We start from the raw sequence: 17,892 nt of genomic DNA, 5'->3' as shown, positions 1-17,892 counted from the left end.
TTGCTTTGGCATTTTTGTCTCGGACATCCATCAATTGATGTAGTACAGCAAGTATTCAACTTAAATAAAATCAGTTAGTTTTTGCAAAAGTTTTGTCTGAAGTCTATCAGGCATGTCAGTTTGGAAGAGTCACAAGCTTCCATTTAATATGTCCTCTACTACATATACTGGTCCATTAGACTTATTGAGGCAGATTTATGGGGCCTAACTCCTCAATTGTCAAAGGAGTTCATATATTATATATCGTTTATTGATGCTTTCAGTTACTTTCTTTGGATTTTTTCCACTTCAAAAGAAATATGATGCGTTAACGGTTTTTCAAAAATTTCAAAACTAAAATTGGAAATCATTTAAACACTAAAATTAAAATGTTGCAGACTGATAATGGTGGGGAATTCGTGGCTTTTTAAGCCTTTTTTAGCTGCCATTGGTATTAGTCATAGGCTTACTTGTCCATACACATTAGAATATAATGTTTGATTGAGAGGAAACACAGACAAATAGTTGAAGTAGGCCTTACTATACTGCTCAATCTTCCTTGCCTCTTTATTACTGGTCAGATGCTTTCACCACTGCGTGTTTTTCTTATAATAGACTACCCACGTCTTCTCTTCAAGGTGATTCACCATTTTTTAAGCTTTATGGTCATAATCCAGATTATTCTATTCTGAGAGTATTTGAATGTGAGTGTTTTCCATGCCTTCGTCCTATGAATAGTCATAAGCTTCAAAATAGGTTAGCACCTTGTATTTTTTTGGGTTATAGCCCATAACGTAAGGGTTATAAGTGCTTGGATATTGCTACTTGACATGTTTACATTACTAGACATGTTCGGTTTAATGATGCTATTTTTCCTAGCAAAAGTTTGTTTGCTTCTAAGTCTACAGGAATGAATCAGCCACCACTTCTTCTTTTTCTTTACCATGTTCTATGATTCCCAATGTTCCTGTATCAGCAAATCCTGAGGTGCCTTCTCTAGACTCTGAGTTACCTTCTCAGTCTGTTGATATGTCATTATCATACTCTGATTCTGTTGCTTCTCGTCATTCAAGTTCTGCTACATGTCATGATTCTGTTCCTTCTATTGTGCCATTATCTAATCAGCATCATATGGTCACAAGAGCTAAATCTGGCATATTCAAACTGTGAGTATTTTTAGCTACAGTACCAGAAGACTCTTGTCCACGTAATATCACTAAGGCACTATCTGATCCTAAGTGGCAAGCTGCTGTTAAAAAGGAATATGATGCACTAATTGACTTCAATACATGGAAGTTAGTTCCTCTTCCATCTGATCACAAGCCTATCGGATGCAAGTGGTTGTTTAAAATAAAGATTCATGCTGATGGTAGCATAGCTCAAACAAAGCTCGATTGGTTGCTCAAGGTTTTTCACAAGAGGCTGGTCCTGACTATAGTGACACATCAGTCTGGTTGTTAGACTTGCTTTTGTTAGAGCTCTTCTTACACTTACTGTCACTAATAAGTGGAAGCTTCATCAAGTGGACTTCAATAATGCATTTCTCAATGGAGATCTTAGTGAAGATATTTATATGGAAAAACCTCCTGAGTTTGAAGTTCAAGTAACATCTAACAATACTCATTTGGTGTGCAAACTTATCAAGTCCCTTTATGGGCTTAAACAAGCTCTAAGAGCTTGGTTTCACAAGCTCAAAGATTCTCTTTATTCTCTGGGTTTTGTTGATACACGGGCAGATTCTTGTCTTTTTATCAGAAACACAGATTCACTACTACAAATAAGTTTACGGGAGCGCTTTTTTTTTTTTACTTTAGGGAGCGCTTTTGAAGCGCTCTCGTATCGAGCGCTCCGAAATGTATAGGAGCGCTTAAAAAAAGCGCTCCTGTATATACTCTATACGGGAGCGCTTTTCGAAAAGCGCTCCCGTAAGGGAGCCACATACGGGAGCGCTCTCTACAAGAGCGCTCCCGTATGCAACCATACCGGAGCGTTTTTATAAAGAGCGCTCCCGTATGAACCATATAGGAGTGCTCTCTGGAAGAGCGCTCCCGTATGTTACTTTACAGGAGTGCTCTTTAAATGAGCGCTCCCGTATATTACTTTAATTTTTTTTTAAATCAGATTTTTTGAAATTTCTCCTTTTACGTCTCTTTAATAATGACAAATCATAATATCAAAAACTAATTTAAGAATAATATCAACATAAAAAATTTATATACAAGAAAAGAATTTGAAACTGATACAACAATTTCAATTCCTAACTAACCTATTTTAATTTCTAACAAGCCTAACAAATGAAACTATTGTTATTTTTCTAACATTGAAATCTAACTTCCTATCATAAACAGCCAATAATATATTCTGACAACTTTTCAACTAAATCTTCTATTTGTTTCCATAGTAAAATACGAACATCTTACTCCAACAAAATACTACACAAGATATGGAGTAATAATAATATTAGAATTAACATTATATCAACTTAATTTCAAAGTTTTTGACTTACATTTTCAGGAATGATCAACTCTTGTTGTGTGATTACTTCTCTCATAAACTTCATAACATAGTATCCACACTCCCAACCTTGTAAGTGTATAGGTACCTATAAAACAATAAAAGATGTCATTATCAAAATATGGTAGAATAAATTCTAACTTAATTTAAAATACTTCAGCGATGAAGTTATATAGAATCATTTCATCAAGACGGTCAACATTATATGTCCCACTATCATGATCAAATGTTGAGTAGCTCGCACTATCCCTCCAATCATTTGCATCATTCCTTGTCTCCCCATGCATGGTCCAACAAGTATAAGTTGGATCGATCCCATTACAGATTAAATGATCTTTCAATTCTACTGGCTTTACTCTTTTTTCATAGCAACATTTCAAACAAGGACATATGACTTCAAGGGGGTCTTGATCACAACAAAATGCAAATTCAATGAATTCATCTACACCATCCCAATATTCTCTAGATAGTTGATTAGCTGACATCCACTTATAATCCATATCACTAATATGATTATCAAAATTCAATAACAAAAGACTTAGATTTCTATAAAAAAAAATTCAACAACATCTTCCTTAAAAGAAGAACCTCCCAAATGATCAAACAATCAAATTCCACAACACAATACATTTAAACTAAAAAAATCAATTCATCCAAATAAAAATTTAGTAGCATAATGCTTCTAAATTCTGTCAATCAATTGTAATTTAATTAATAACAATAATCTCCCTTAAAAGTATATTTCATAAATAAAATAAAAATGTTCAAGTAGTTTTCTCAACTTTAATCTAATTATCAACTACAAATACTCCATAATTCTAATATAAATAACTCCAATTCATATATTATCTATAATATTGATTATTAAAAAAATATATATGAAATTTATTCTCAAATATATATAAATATATCAATATATTACATTATAAATTAATTATTAAAAAATACCTTCACAGTGTAGTCTTCACGGCAGAAAACGAAAGTCTTCACGGCAGTAGCGGAGGTCTTTGCGGCGTTGCTTCCTCGGTTGTACGGCAATGACACACGGCTGCAACAGAGGTCTTCACGGCGTCGCTTCTTCCGATGTACAGCAGCTGCACAGATCTGGAATAGCAATGCAGATTTGGAATAGTGATGCAGGAGATGGCGGTGACGGCGACGGCAGCATAAAAACAGAGACAGATGGCGCGACATGACACAGAAATGAACAAACAGCAACGAACACTAATCTGGAACAACAAACAGCAGCAGATGACGATTTGGAACAGCGAACAGTGGCGAACGACGATCTGGAACAGCGAACAGTGGCGGACGACGATCTGGAACAGCGAACAGCGACGGAAGATAGACTGATACAGCGACGATCTGAAACTCATTGGAAACGCACAACCTCAGTAAATGAGAAAGAGGTTTGAAAGAAACTCATGGATAGGGAAAAGAAAACTGACGGGAGGCAGAGATATAAAAGACCACCTTTTCCGGAGCGCTCATTAAAAGAGCGCTCTGGAAGATAGTCTTCCGGAGCATTTAACTACGAGCGCTCCCGAAGGTCTTTTTAAGTTTTTTATAATATTTTATTTATATTAATTAGGAGCGTTATCTTATTGAAAAGCCCTGACATACAGGAGCGCTTATTTAGAAAAGCTCTCCGGTAAATTCCGCATTCACATTTTAGAGCGCTTTTTAAAAAAGCGCTCCTAAATACCCGCTCCTAAAAATATATTCTGTAGTAGTGATTGTAGTATTACCTACATTGCTGCATATGTGGATGATTTAATAGTAGCTAGTGATAATGAAGCGGAAATGCAAGATCTTATTACAAAGATGAGTCAATTGTTTTCTCTAAAAGACTTGGGAGACTTGTCTTTCTTTCTGGGTATTGAGTTCAAGTATCTTCCTCATGATTTGCTGTTAAATCAAAAGAAGTATATTCTTCAGTTGCTTAAGCGAACTGCCATGACTTATGCTAATGCAATTCCTACACCTATGATTCTAGGCGTACAACTGTATGATGATCCTTTTGCTGATGAAAATAATTCTATTCAGAAAGAAAAAGAAAAAGATAAACCATTCAGTGACCCAAAGCTTTATCACAGTATAGTGGGTTCATTACAATATGTCTGTTATACCAGACCTAAGATTGCTTTTTCTGTTAATAAACTTAGTCAGTATATGCAGCTGCCTCTTATAAAACACTGGGAATCTGTCAAAGTCTTTTGCTTTACTTATGTGGTTCTGTTAATTATGGCTTGCTAATAAGGCCAATTGATCAGTTTTTTGTTCAAGCATTTGCAGATGCAGATTGGGGAGGAGATCGTGGTGATGGAAGGTCCACAAGTGGCTTCTGTACATTTTTAGGTTCCAATCCTATTACATGGTATTCTAAGAAGCAAGAAGTTGTTTCTCGAGGAACTATTGAAGTGGAGTATTGAAGCTCAGTAGATGCAATTGTTGATGTTATGTGGTTAAAAGCTCTACTCACTGAAATGTTAATTCCATTGACAGGAGCTCTTGTTATCTAGGTCGACAATACAGGCACTGTATCACTTACAGCTAATCCAGTTCTTCACTCCAAGTCAAAACACATAGAAGTGGATCTTCATTTTATTCGAGAAAAGGTTACCACTGGTCTTGTCAATGTCTGCTGTGTTCCATCAACTGAACAAGTTAGAGACATATTCACAAAAGCATTGCTAGCTGCACCTTTTTCTTATCCACGAAATCGTCTCAGTGTTATTAGACCAGAAGATTATGTCTCTACTCAGCAATAGTTATTCTTTTTCAAGATTTTCTGTACTGGGATGGATATTAGTGTATATGGGCTTGATTTACTAAACCCAAAGCCCAATTCGTGTGAAAGATTTTCGTCAAGATTCTGTGATCAATAGTTAGTCAGTTAAGTCTGATAGTTAGTCAGTTAAGTCCCTGTATTTTGCTCTTTAAATACAAGTTGCGTACTCAAATCAAAATATGATGAATAAATCAAATTGCACTTTCTTCATTTCTGTTGTTTAGTTTCTTCTTCGCTTACACATTTTAACTGAGATTTGGGCCAGGATGTTAAAAGCTCTTTGGAAAGGGAAAAAAAAAAAATCATGTTTGGATAGAAAATTTTTTAGAGAATTACAGTCAGTTCCCTCTTAAAAAAATTAATTACAGTTAAAGACCAATAACAAGTCCCATTCAAAAAAAAATTCATGTTTTACATTTTAATAACAATCCATTTTACATTGGTCTTTATTTAGAATAAATTTTTTTGAGAAGAAGCTAGCTGTAATTTTCTCAAAATTTTTCTAATGGACTTTTGGATTAAAGGTGGCGTTGACTGTGAAGCTATTTTTTCTAGCTCTTGGCATTGGATATTTGCAGTCAATGGGGCTATTGAATGTATAAATGACAATTATTTTTTTGTTACCCTCTTTTTCTATTCCACACGTATAGCTAGGAATACGGGCGAGCCCGGCCCTTAAGGGCCTAGGCCCTTGAGCCTGATTATTTATTTTCAACCTCTTTTTTGAGGCCTGGCTCTGGAGCCTGGTTATTTATTTTCAGCCTCTTTTTTTAGGCCCGAACCTTATGTAAAGGGCTCAGGGCCGGGCTGGAAGCCCTATTAAAAAAAATTAAAAAATTAAAATAAAATTAAACATTATAAATCAATTAAAATTTTCAAATTAAAAAAATTAAAATCCACACAATATTTGAAAATTAAATAATATATTTAGAAACTTAAATAACACACATTCATCAATCAAAACCCAAATCCTCCTTATCCTCATTATCTATAAATAAAATATTAGATCCCTTAAATATAAGTGTACTTATTGAAGATGGAGGTGAAAATTCAATGTCAATTATCTTTATAACTGCTTTTTGATCACCTATAATAAATTTTAACCAAATTGTGTCATTATCAATCAAATATATGTATGTGGTGTGTGTGTGTGTAAAATAACCAGGCTTATCAGGGCTTGAAAGGTCGCCCGGGCCTAAGCCTTTTTTCATAGTACTTATCAGGGCTAGGCCCTCAAGCCTGATTCCTTTAAAAAAATAATTTTTAAAGTCTGAACTCTTATTTAAATAGGGCCTACAAGGCCGACCCTCCAGGCCCGGCCTTTATTCTCGACTTTACCATATGGTGCTTGCACAAACCAGTCTCGGGACACATGCATAAGGATCAATGATTTGTGTTTTTATGATCTTTTAGGCTCTAAACTCCCAGGATAAAAAAATAGAAAGAATACATATGAAAAACTTTTTAATTTACAATTGAAGAAAAATTCGTAGAAAAATATTAATATTAAATTGTATTATTCTTAATTTAAATTTAAAGTTTGCAAAAGACACGTATAATAAAATTCAATTGCATTATTTTTTATTTAGTAATATTCAAATTTTTACTAATTGTATTTGTAATCAAATTTTGTTAAACTATTATTTTAAGTTTAATATTTTTTTCTTAAAAATATCAAATTTGTCACAAAAATATATACAAAAAATTTATATCTATTTTTGTCATTATACATCTTGACTGGCTTTTGAATCAAATCATATAAATAAATTTTAGTTTGTTTAACTGGCTTTTTTTAAAAAAAATATCCAAACATAAATCACACTAAAGTCATCGACTTTTTTCTTAACCTTGGTTAATTATAACCCCCAAATTTTTTAACCCAAACACATGCTTAGTCTTTACGCATTGGGTCTTCAACTCTTTATCTTTTTTCATATTCTGTTGATACTATTCTTTCTTCATCTGCTTGGGTCGTTTTTTTTTTCTTCATTTGCTTCCTCCTTTTTTTTCTTGGTTTAGAAATTTTTTAAAAGTAACCCACCAGACTCGAAGGGTTGGGGGAGTCTCGGATTAACCCGAGTTGGTTGGAACCCAAAAAAACTACCAACTCAAATCAGACACACAGCTGATTCATTAATTTTCTAGGTTGACCAGCTGATTCGGTTTTGCAAACCATGAATAATGCTTCCAAGTTTTCCAAGACACTAGGCAATTGAAAAACCAAAAAAAAAAAAAAAAAAGAGGCGGGAGAAAACGTCATGCTGACATAGAGTAGCAAATGTACTGATTAAACGGCACAAAATGCTCTTGATATTAGGTATGTAATCTCACAACTTAGTTCTCAGAAAATCAATTTAATAATAGTTATATCTTAATATTTTTTAGGGTGAATTGCTAAAAAAAGAATGTCGTTGAGAGGAAAATTGTTGTTAGGGACCAAATCAACTTTAAGGACCAAACTGATGATTTTAATATTTAGAAAACACTCTAACCAACTGACCAAATTGCACCTCTATGTTAAACAAAGAAAAAAAACATTCCCTAATAAGAGAACCACCAGAGAAACAAAGCAACGATCGATTGTGATAGATGGCATTGATGAAGGAGCAACCAATGGTGTGGTGAGGATGTGGTCGAACAAGGTTAAGAATGACTGGACGATGAATCGCTTCCTTATTCTTAGATGCATCACTCTTGGCCTTCAATGCTCCCTTCTTATGAGATTGTCCTTTGCCATCACTGCAAAGCTTCTTGTTTGAAAATTTCATGTAATTTACTTGCTTTTGTTGTCACTTTTAGGATAATAGGCCATATTTTCATAAAATTTGCAACTTTATGCATGGTGTGCACAATCTCCTGTTCATTGTTTTGTTCCTATTCACTGTGACTTTCAGGATAATAGATAATGTTTTCATGTAATTTAACTATTCATGGAGATGTAGAGGCTGAGTAATTCAACAATTTTATGAAATATATTGCAAATTTCATGGTATAATAACTAGTTGTTTGCTAATCCCTTGTTACAATTATGTGATGAGTGGCTAGCAAAGCAAGCCAATCAAGTGCCTCAGAGGCAGATGAGAAGCTCTATAGAGAAGGTGAAGGACAGTGCATCTCAAATCAAGGGAGCATCGAGGGCGAAGCACGATGCTTCTAAGAAGAAGGAAGCATCATTGTCGTTCAGTCATTCTTAACCTCATCCGACCATCCTCTCTCAAAACATTGATTGCTCCTTCATCGATATCGTCTGTTAAAGCCAACCATTGCTTCATCTTTTTGGTGGTTCTCCAATTAGTGAATGCGTGCGAAGAATCAGTGTTTATTTTGTAAAATTTCATTTGTTTAACGTAGATAGGCAATTCAATCATTTGGTTAGAGTATTTTTTGAATATTAAAATTAGTTTGGTCCTTAAAGTTTGATTTGTTTTGAGACAACAATTTGCCTCTCAAGGAGCCCCCCAAGCAATTCTCCCTATTGTCACTAGAAATTTAATAAAATATATTTACAAATATGAGAATGTTAGTCACGGAAGCGCCTAGGTATGAAGTGACGTTTTTGAAGCGCTAAGTTTTTTGAATTAGTAGTGTTAGGCATTTCTCGTATATCATTCCTAGTATTTACCATTAACATTCTCATATTTACAATTGGTTTAACAAACATATTTACAAATTATTTTTCAGCAAGCAATTTTAAGATCGGACACAACTATTTTTAATTAACTTTTTTGGGACCTAAATATTATTCCCCTTTCTGAATTTGTTCATGGAGGATAAGTGTAACCTTACCTTTGGTCTTTTAGAGTTTTGCATTTTTTTTAAAAAAAAAACAGCGAGGGGCAAATGACACATAACGATCCTATATAAAACAATCCATAACGATCCTATATAAAACAATCCATTCTGATTACTTACGTCCAGTCGATAGAAGTTTATTAAAGGACTGCTGGGAGACAACTATATTTTCAAGTGGGTTACATGGCTTCTCAAGTGATTTACCTTGAATTCACGATTAATTATATGCAATTTCAGTAACCCATATTTACCTAAAATTTCATAGAAATTTCATGTAACAAGGGTGCATGAAGGATTTAAAATTTTAAAGAAATTATTATCAAATATAAATTTGATCAAATCCAAATCCATAAATTTTATGAATATAAATCTCCATATATTCTCATCACACATAGAAATTCTTATATGAAGTTGGTGCACTACATTATCCATGCTCTATTTAATAAAATTGTACCTCGTCAATTATTGGATTTATGTAATTGAAATTAACGACTTACATTATCTATAATTGCTATTTTCTCGAAAAGAAAAAAGATGGGAGAAAATTCATGTCCAGATTTTTGTCATTTTCATGTGTGTAGTTAATTTTCTTTGAACACGCTTTCATATAAAACCGGTGAAGATAAAGGGATCACTTGACTTCAAAGTTGAATAAAGCTTCACTTTGTAGACCGATGTGGACTTGGAAACATTTTTCTAAATAATTTTCTAAAGATTAAACAACTTGCATAGAATATTATGCCTTAGACCACCGATGTTTTGTTGACAACAACTATTTTAAGGAAGAATCATACCTAAGGTTTCCAGAATGAAAAAAATTACATCTAAAGCCCAGTACATTTTCAAGGCCCCTAATGCAAATATGTTTCTTTTTGAAAAGATGCATTTGCCTTTAATCACACAGACTATAATGCAAACAATGTATTGTTTATGTATTGATGTTGTCATATTCTTTACAAATATTGTGTTGTACATATACATGAGAAACTTATACGTTATTATTGAACTTAACCATATGAACTATATATAATAAACGGATATAGTATTGTTCTCGCATGAATCTTGTCATATTCTTTACGGACATTATATTTTTTGATACACCTAGGAAACTTGCATATTATTGTTTAACTTTTTGTATAATAAATGGCCATTTTGTTGTTCAGGTATGGACTTTGGTTTGTTCTTTACTGACATTGTGTTGCACATACAGCTGGCAAACTTATACATTATTGTTCAATTTAGTTCATGGGAGTGAGAATCATGATTGATGAGATTTTTGAAGGGTGTGATAATTTTCACATTTATGATATATATTTACATTAATTTAGTTCATTTTTACCATGAGGAGAAATGGTGGTTTCATTTGTTTTATGTTAATTTTTTCAATCCATTTTTTTCTAGTAACCAAATGGGAACTAAGATTGACAACTTTTTCTCTATCCGTAAAGCAATGATATGTTACTTAGTTTAGAAGCTATTTTTACTAGCTTAGGTTTGAACTATGACGCAGCTTGTAATTGACTACACAAACAGTTACGTGTTTGAAAGTTGTACGTTGCACTTGTAATCAGTTCTACTTTGTGTTGAATCTTCAACTTAACGAACTAATTACATGAGATAAGAAGCAAAAAAAAAAAACAAACAAACAAACAAACCAGAGAAAAAAGAGTGAAACGCATTGTATATGAGCTAGTCTGTGTGGTATCAAACTGAGGTCAAATCCTAAATGAAATCCTAATTTTTATTTAAGAAAAATTTGAACACATGTATTTCATTATTTTTATTTTGGGTAAATGAAATCCTAATTTTTTTGACATTCATGGTCAATGTTTACCAACATATCTTTGTTTTAGATTGAGAATATTTGCATAGTTTTAGGGGTTCTGGGCAAAATTGCGACATAATGTAATACATGATGAATATTTTTACCCCTAACTCATTTACACATGGCAAATATGTGAAACCTGTGACCCTTAACTAACATTTAACTTTCATTACAAATTTTTGGGAGTTTTATACTATTTTTATGAATGATGAGTAAAATTGCATTATACTTGAGATAAGGATACTAGCAATTTCTCATAGAATACTTTGTATTATTAGGTTTTTTTGGATCTAAACCCTACTATTTATATTATCTCCTCTTTTTGATAAGAACTTGTGCTATTTGAATATGTACTTAGTGAAGTTTGATTGATTCGTTTTCGCATGGTGCACATTGTGGATTATGTTCTGAAAAAGAATAATGTCAGGTCTTTGACTAGACAACATTTTGGGTATATCATGATTGTTAATCCTAAAATAAATCTTGCTATAATTAAATATATTTCTGCGTTAGCATAATTAATTCACATGGCGCAAATTGAAATTGATGCTGTCCTTCAAATTGTTTATCACCCGTACTTTGTGTCTAGTTATTTTGGAAAATCAAGTTAGCCTCAAACTATGACCTCAACAGTGTTCCCCCCCAGCTGAAACGACCTCAATAGTTATTATAAGCATATTTACTATTTGCTTGTTTATTTATTCAACAAGTAATACTATTAATAACCACTTAATCAATATCGTTAATTTGGGCCACTCAAGTCTTGCATTCTCTCATGTGGTATGGTAGTATATTTTCTTACTCCATGGTCAATTAAGTGAATAAGCAAACTTATATAAAAGGATTAGGAACCACTTAAATAAGTTCCTAAGTTCGAAACTTGTAAATTAAATAATCACAATATTTGATATTTTTTTCCATTTGAAAGCTAATCCTATTTTATTTCTCATATATGTCAATGGTACCAACTACCAAATATCATATGAGCCAAAAACAATTGTTGAGAACCGGGAGAGCAACTATGGAATTCGATATCACATTTTAACTCAAAATAATAGTAAAGCAATTTTATGAATTTTTTATTTACATATACCTCTTGTTCAATCTAATTTTAATTTATTAGATTTAAGATTTTTTATTTTTCCCATGTTAGCTTGACTCGATATATAGATAGATAGAGTATGATGGCATTATTAAAGCTAATTTCCCATATCAGTAATAACTTGACTCGATATATTTGTAAACTTTTTGAGATCCAAGCACAAGGACTTAAAAAAAAAATTATGTTGATAATCATAAATATACATGTTGATATTGTTGGACCTTAGGGTACTTGCCAACGGGAATAATTGGCTTTGTTGTTTTGTGTGATTGCGTTTTCTTGTGAAAATAATCATCAATGGCCTTAATTTATATAATGACCTCAAATTTTAAATTGAACAAAATTTTTATCCCAATAGATATTCTATTTAAATAAGTTTTATAACAAGTAGAAAAGGATAGTTTATAGGAATTTATGCTAGAAACTTTTTCAAAGTCCAAAGTTTAAATTTTTCTGAGTAAAAGTTTGGTTTTAAATTATAAAAAAATTTTGTGCTATTCCTGGTAATTTTTTGTGCCGTTGCCTGTGATTTTCTCGTGCTCTTTCTTGTAATTTTTCCAATGCTTCTTTTAATCAGATTTTATCTCTTTCATGCGAAAAGAAAAATAGAGCATCCCATTCTTTTCTTCACCGCCATTATACACTTCTCTATATCTTCATAGTTGGTTCACTTCTCTAACTCTTATCAGCTTCCTTAGCTCATTGTCAACTAGGTATTTTCTTTGCTACTGTTGCTTCATCTGCTGTTATCCTTTTCATCCACGTTTGCCGGCCATAGTGGAGTTGGATTGCTGATTCTCTTTCCCTGTCATCGTTGCTGTTCTGTGTCAACGTGAGGTGAGTAGTACTCTACTTCTTTTCTTACCATCGGTCTGTTGTCCTCGTTGCCACCTTCTTCCTCTTTTCTGTCTTCATTCTCTGCCATGGTGGAGGGAGGAGGTTGCAGTTTTCTGTCATTCTTTCTCTGTCATGAGGCTGTCGGTGGTGAGTGGGAAACTAGATTTCATTTTTCATCATCTTCACCTGTTGAACGTCCATGTGCGATGGAGGCTTAATATTTTTTTTCTTCTTCTTTTCTGGTCCATGATTTCTGCTCCGTCTCCTCCTCTTTGGGCAGTTAGGTTGAAGCTCTTCTCCCTTTCTTTGTGCAGTCCATGAGCTGTGTGTGTGTGACAATTACTACTGTGCATTGGTTGAGGTAAGACGTTAGTTCTTCGTTCTTCCGTGAGTATTGGCTTTAATATGTTGTGTGAATTACCCTTCTTCCTTCATTGGCCGAAAGTGTGCCCTGTTTCTCCATATTGTTGTCCTAAGATTGTAGGAATATTTAGGTGTTGTTTGGATTAAGGTTGGATGCTATTTTATTATATGCTGAGCTAAAATTTGGCAAAGAAATTAGAAGATGGAAATTGTTGATTTTGTTTGGATGCTTGCCTCATGATTTAGTTAATGGTGCATGTTCTCATAGTAATTGTAAATATATTTGAAAGATTTATGGGTGGAAATAACATTGTTAAATTTTATAGTAGAGCCTAGAGAAATTATAAATATTACTTGGGGGAGTATATGATCTTTTTTTACACACAAGTTGTAAGGTTGAATTGCTCATTGAAATTGTGTAGCACCTAAATGAAAATGATAATATATTTGGATAATGGAAAATGATAGTTGGATAGTATTTGCTAGTGAAAATTTTGAAACTATTTTTCTTACTCCATTCTTGCTTGATTTTAATGAGAGGGACTGAGTTCAAAACGCTAGATGTTAACAGCAATTTCATTAGCCTTTGACGAGCCATGATACACCTAGCTAATAAGGTGTTTGTAGAAAGTGCTAGCCCCACACACGGGCCAACGCACGTGAAATGAAGGAATGAATATTCATGAGTATTGTACTCACAATTGTTTCATGGTTATTTATCCTTGTAAACTGTGTATCCATGCTAGTTATTCATTCTGATCAAGTCCTCCTAAATTTAAATTTAAATTTGTCATTTATCTATTAATCTTCTGAAAGTATTTTATTGAATTGCACTATTATTAAAAATGTTTATATTTTATGAGTGGTACCCATTTTTAAACATTTATGTAACTCTAATAGCATTTGTTTAATTTCATAGTTATATTAGTGAGAAACTCATTATTTATTGCTAGCTTAAGTATATATTTCATTATTTCATTAATTCATTTTGAATTAAGCTCATTAGTTACTATCTTCATAATTTCTTTAAAATTTATAATTTTGATTGGAATGCTACTCACTAAAAATTTCTTTAATATCATATATTGTACTTGACCTTATGCCTCTTGTGAATCACTGAGGGACCCTATAACTTTTTGGAAAGAGGAAGCACATGGTCATTTTTTTTGTGAAACTTTGTATTGTATTTTATAAATTATAAGTTAGCACTCCATGTACACTATAGTTAAGTCTTAGTCTTATTTTATTATTATGTAAATTCTTGGAATGGAGCTAGTTACATTGCTAGTTTGGTTGACAGGTTTTGTAATTGTGAAAATTTTAGAAGGTCCAAATTATAGGAAGATTCTGCCAAAATTTTTATAAAACATTTAAAACTTTATGAACTTTAATATTATATATAACTTATATATATTGATATTTTAGCTTAATTTATGGTTAATCAAAACTTACAGAATATGAGTTCACCTCATATTTGATGCCAATCGTACCCTTAGTATTAGGGGTGACAGTTCAATTATTAATAGATCTTGTAGTAATTAATTACTTTGTGTGGGATTTCAATATAGTTCTCTCAAAATAATTTTAGGAAAGCCTTGTATTTGTTAGTTTAAATTTGGGAGAATTTCATTAAAGGACCAATGATGTGACTTATTTACAAATTAGACCCAAATAAAAAACAATTTGAAACATCACTGCAGGATTTTAGGGCTGATTTGAAATTAAATTGAAAATAAAAATGATCAAAATATCCTTCTCCAGTTAAATTGAACAAGACACATAATAGATTTAACAAGTAATGATGGAAAATTAAAAAGTAATATTATGCACCTAACAAGTCAATTACATTACTTAAGAAGTAAACTATTTATAGTAAACTATTTACTTAAATAAATTATTTAGTACATATTAGTATTTGAATTAGTAAATTTGAATTTTTGATTTAAAATTCATGTGTTTAAAATTTTTTTATTTGGATGTTATAAAAAAATTCAAATTCAAAGACAATAAAAAGGGAATTGGGAAATGAAAAATGCAAAGAGATGAGAGAGTTATAGTAGCTAATATTTCAAATAACAAGAGTATAGGATGGATTTGAAATTTGGGTAAAGGAGTCAACTGGCCCCTAAACTATAGGTTTATAAGTATTTAGGACTGTAAACTCATTTTTTGTGCAATTCCCTTAAACATTTAAAAGCAATGCAATCTGACTCCTACAATTAACAATAGTTAACCTTGACGACTATTAGTTAACTAAAAAATGATAGAAAAGAATGACATCAAAAGTTAAAAAAAATGACTAGTAAAATTTTTTTCCCCATTATTTTTTTATTCTTGTTTGTCATTTTTTGATCCTTTTGTGTATTTTTGATATTTTTTCTCTCATTTTTTGATTAACTAACTAACAAAATTAACTTTTGTTAATTGTAAGTTAAATTGCATTATTTTCAAAAGTTGAAAGAGAATATTACACAAAAAATGAGTTTAAGGTCCCAAATGCTCATGGACTAATAGTTTAGGAACTAATTTGCTCTTTTGCTTTTGAAATTTTAAAGAAATTATAATAAAATATGAATTTAGATTTGGACATAAATTCTATGAATCTAAATAGTGGACTTGGTTCAAATCCAAAGACAAATATTATAAACCTCCATAAATTCTCACACAAAGAAAATCTTGTATATGAACTTGGTTTATCATGTCATCCACGCTTTATGTGTAGTTAATTTTCTTTGAACACGCTTTCATATAGAACCGATGAAGAGAAAGGGATCACTTGACTTCGAAGTTGAACAAAGCGTCACTTTGTAGACCAATGTGAACTTAATTAGCAACATTTTTGTAAATAATTTTCTAAAGATTAAATAACTTGCATAGAATATTATACCTTAGACGATCGATGTTTTATTGACAACAACAATTTTAATGCAATATATATTAATGTTCACCACATTCTCTTATAGAAGTACACATTTATGAGCAAAAAGATTAATGCAATATTGAAAGTGAGCTGACCAGACCTATAAATAGTCCATGGCTTTTGTTGGGCGTTCACATTACAAATAAATTGAGATTGACTACTTTTTTCAGTCAGTGAAGCGACGATATGTTATATGTTACTTTAATTTGGAAACATTTTTTACTATATACCTTATCTTTGAACTATGACTCAGCTTGCTACACTCCGAATACTAAAAGCGTGATCGATATGAAATATAAGATAGTCTCACATTTTATAAGCTTTGATTAGTCAGGGATTAAGCTAAGATATTGATATGCAAGTTATATAAACATATAGTAATGATAAGGTTCATAAAGTTTTAAGTGTTTTGTAAAAATTTCGGCAGAGTCTCCATTGTAATTTGGACCTCTCAAAATTTCTACAATACAAAACCTGGGAACCAAACTAGCAAGGAAACTAGCTCTATTTTAGCAATTTATATGCTGACAAAATAAAACCAGGATCTAATTATAGTACACATAGAGCACTAAATTACAATCATATAATACAATAAAAGTTTTCACCAAAAGATGATCAAAGTATGCTTCACCATTCAAGAAAAACTTTTGGGCCCCCTCAATGTTTAACAGGAGGTGCAGGGTTAGCTACAATATTTGAGATCAAATAAATTTTCGATAAGTAGCGTTCCACCTATAATTATAAAAATGTATGAAGATAGTATCTAACACATTTAGTTTAAAGCAAATTAAATAAATAATGAAACATATACCTAAACTAATAACAAATAATGAGTTTCTCATTAGAACATTCGTGAAATTAGACAATATTAATAGAATGATATAAATTTATCAAGATTTGTGTTTGTCCATAGAATATAAAATTTTCAAGTAATGATACAACTAAGTAGAGTGCTTTTAGAAAACCAATATATATAAATGATAACTGTTAATCTAAATTTAGGAGGGTTTTATCAAAACGAATAATAAATATATACACACAGTTTATGAGGGCAAATAACCAATCAAGCGTGGACATATAGTCTACAAGAGTAAGTAATTAATTAAGCACTGCTGAAAGCCACAAAACAAACATGACAGAAGCCATGAATCAAGCATAAGCGTGAGGCCCATGAAAACAAGCGTGAGTACAATACTCATGAATATCCATCTCTCCATTCCAAGTGCGTTGGCCATCGTACAGAGCTAGCACGTCCTATAAACACTTTACTAGCCAGATGTACCATGATATGCTAAGGGCTAACGAAACTGCCGTTAGTAATCAGTATTTTAATCTCAGTCCCCCTAATAAAAATTAGGTGTGCATATAGCACGAAAGCAACTTCAAAGTTTTTATCTTTAACCATATTGAACTATTAATTCGCATTGTCTAAATTCTTTTTTATATCAAACATGGAGCTTAATAATTAAATTGCAATAACATAAATTATTGATAAAATTAAGGTATAGTCATTAATAAAATAATTATTATAAAATTGAATTGAAGAAAATATTGATACAATTTATAAAGGAATAAATTCAAATAAAGGAATTTTTCATAAATACATTACTAGAATTTTATTCAAAACGCTATCCACTCACTTGAGGGTTTTTGATAATCTTATAATTGGACTCGCTCAATTTCATGCTTACTCCAGTGATACTCCAAATTAATCTAGCATTTAAACCAACAACTCTTATACCATTATGACTTTCCCTTCTTAATACAAA

This window comes from Prosopis cineraria, unplaced genomic scaffold (genome assembly GCF_029017545.1).
Source record: "Prosopis cineraria cultivar Desert tree isolate PC_DT_omini unplaced genomic scaffold, ASM2901754v1 PC12, whole genome shotgun sequence".
Lineage (NCBI taxonomy): Eukaryota > Viridiplantae > Streptophyta > Magnoliopsida > Fabales > Fabaceae > Prosopis > Prosopis cineraria.
Note: the sequence above shows the minus strand (reverse complement) of the source record.